This window comes from Ixodes scapularis, unplaced genomic scaffold (genome assembly GCF_016920785.2).
Source record: "Ixodes scapularis isolate PalLabHiFi unplaced genomic scaffold, ASM1692078v2 PGA_scaffold6__148_contigs__length_123643588, whole genome shotgun sequence".
NCBI classification, from domain to species: domain Eukaryota; kingdom Metazoa; phylum Arthropoda; class Arachnida; order Ixodida; family Ixodidae; genus Ixodes; species Ixodes scapularis.
In genome coordinates, this window is record NW_024609881.1 from 22,910,214 (window position 1) to 22,913,310 (window position 3,097).

A 3,097-nucleotide genomic window follows, 5' to 3' on the forward strand; every position below is an offset into this window, starting at 1 on the left:
GTTCCTTTTCAGACAGTCATCAGCTCACACACAACGTAAATTTACCAGAATCGGAGCCCGTATGAGGGAAGATGTCGCATCGTAGCCGGTTCATTCGAAAAGTGAGGGGAGCTGCGGGACTGCACATAGTCCCGCGGTTACGGGGATAATCATAAATATAAATTTGGTACTTTCAACCTTGGTAACGTTTTGTATATTACATTTATATTATATATAATATAATTTAGGGCTCCGTGTTTTCGGATACATCCGAAAAACTCTGAAAAACACCCACCGGTAAAATTTTTGTCCATTCGGATTTATCCGATAAACTCCGAATTGTTAAGTGCCCATGCCACCCCCCCCCCCCCCCCTAAAAAAAAAAATTTATATATATATATATATTTTTACAATTTGAGCAGCGCAGGATCAATGGTCCTGGGAAAGTGACACCATAATTATCTTTGAAGCCTCGGACCGTTGTCAAAAGCGGGTCTTACGGCTTGTCTCGTCAAGGTTGGTCCAGGGAAACAGGTCATCGTACCATTGGTGTCACGACAAAAGCCACTCTTTTGGTTTCTAGTTTGGACCATGGGATTTGGGATTTAGAGAAAGGAGAGGGTATGTTTCTGTAACAGTGAAAGCTGTGGATCATAGAGGTTGTATAAAATAGGGAAGGGGGCAGTTGAACCTTCCCTATTACATCCCTAATCACTCCACCTCGCGCGGCCGCGGGATAGATTGGTGGGATGACTACGAGCTTCCTTGCGGTTACCTCCAGCAGTTTATTGATTTTAAGGTATCGACGTTTATCGAAGCCACACTTTTGTGCGATTTTTGTCGGGGGACAAACTAGTATTGCCAATGACAACAACGCCAAATTCAGCCGAAGAAATCTTAATTGATATAAGCGCGTTTTATTTTTTATCTGGCATTCGTTTGCATCCGGTTATTATTTATAATTTTTTAATAGGAAGCACAGCGAAATTAATTTCCGAATTTCGGAGAATTGAGGATTTACGAAAAATAAACTCCGATAAACACCAAATTTTCGCTAAAATATAAACTCCGAAAAACACCCTCCGAATCTCACGAAAAATAAACTCCGAAAACACGGAGCCCTAAATATAATATAGACGTAACTATATATATATATATATACGAGGGGGGACCCAAAAGAAACCGAACTAAATATTTTTGCACTTATTTATTCCCATTCCAAGTATAAACGTTCAATCTCCTTCAAAGTATTGTCCACTTGCACCAATACACTTGTCTAATCTTTTAATCCATGTGTCGAAACATTGTTTAAATTCATCTTTTGTGATGCTTGACAGCGCCTCCGTCGTTTTTTTCTTCACCTCAGCAACGTCAGCAAAACGCTTTTCTTTCATTTCTCTTTTCATTCTGGGAAACAAAAAAAAGTCGCACGGGGCAAGGTCGGGTGAGTATGGGGGGTGAGGAACAGGGGTCATACCATTTTTGGTCAAGAATTGTCGTACAGACAAGGCAGTGTGAGCCGGGCAGTGGCATGATGGAAAAACCAGTCACCCGACTTCCACAAATCGGGCCGCTTCCGCCGCACACTGTTGCGCAATCTTTTCAAAACCTCCAAGTAGAAAGCCTGGTTAACTGTCTGACCCTGCGGAACAAACTCTGAATGGACGACTCCTTTCACATCGAAAAAACTAATCAGCATTGTTTTGATGTTTGATTTCACCTGACGAGCTTTCTTGGGGCGAGGCGAACCTGAAGTCTTCCACTGGCTTGATTGTTGCTTTGATTCAGGATCGTAACCATAGCACCAAGTTTCGTCACCTGTAATAACTTTTGAAAAAAAGTTTGGGTCACTTCGGGACTCTTTTTTCAAAGCACAGCATGCTTTCACGCGACCTTGCTTTTGCTCAGCAGTCAGCAGTCAGCAGTCGTGGTACGAATTTGGCAGCCACCCTTTTCATTCCCAAATCTTCTGTCAGAATTCGCTGCAATGAACTCCAACTCACTCCCGACAGCTCCACAATTTCGTCAATGGTCTGTCGTCGATCTTCGTTGATGATTGCACGAATTTTTTTAACGTTTTCATGTGTTCGTGCCGTGGAAGGACGACCGGAACGAGGTTTGTCATCAATGGACCTTTTCCGAGAAGCGTTCTGCGCACGCGCGAGCACCCGATGCCAAGCGGCGGAAGTCGGAAAGAAAAATCGAGGAAATTCGGAAGGAGGCTGTATATCAGCGAGTAGAACACGTAACTGCAGCGTATATATAATTGTGTTACACAAAAAAAGAACGTCGACGGAAAGGAAAACACGACGTTTGGGTGGACGCCACGGATGCCCCTCTTTCAAGTCGCATTGGGCAGGCGCCGCTGCTCAGAGTGCGAAGAAACTGGTAGCGTAGCTCCCATTATCGATTGGTAGCGCAGGTAAGTCACTTCCTCGATTTTTAGAATCGCACAGTCACCGCCTGGTGCCGTCGGTATGTGGAAAAGGTCCATTGACATGTCGCCATTCTTGAAACGGGAAAACCACTCAAACACTTGAGTTTTCCCCATGGAATTGTCCTTGTACGCCGTTTTTAAACAGTTCAATAGTTTCTGTTCCACTTTTTCCGAGCAAAAAACAGAATTTAACCGCCGCACGCTGTTCACAGAAATCAGACATTGCAAAAAACGACGCCCACACAAAACACTTGTCACTATAAACCCAGCCGCAACTAGTCCTAACCTTCTTCGAGGACGGAATTAGGCCTAATGACTCAGCAATGTTCGCTCTATCAACTCCTGGCGGCAAAACGCGGTACTGCAAAAGCTCTGCTTAAAAAAGAATTAGTTCGGTTTCTTTTGGGTCCCCCCCTCGTATATATATATATATATATATATATATATATATATATATATATATATATATATATATATATATATATATATAATATATATATATATATATATATATATATATATATATATATATAATATATATATATATATATATATATATATATATATATATATATATATATATATATATATATATATATATATATATATATATATATATATATATATATATATATATATATATATATATATATATATATATATATATATATATATATATAT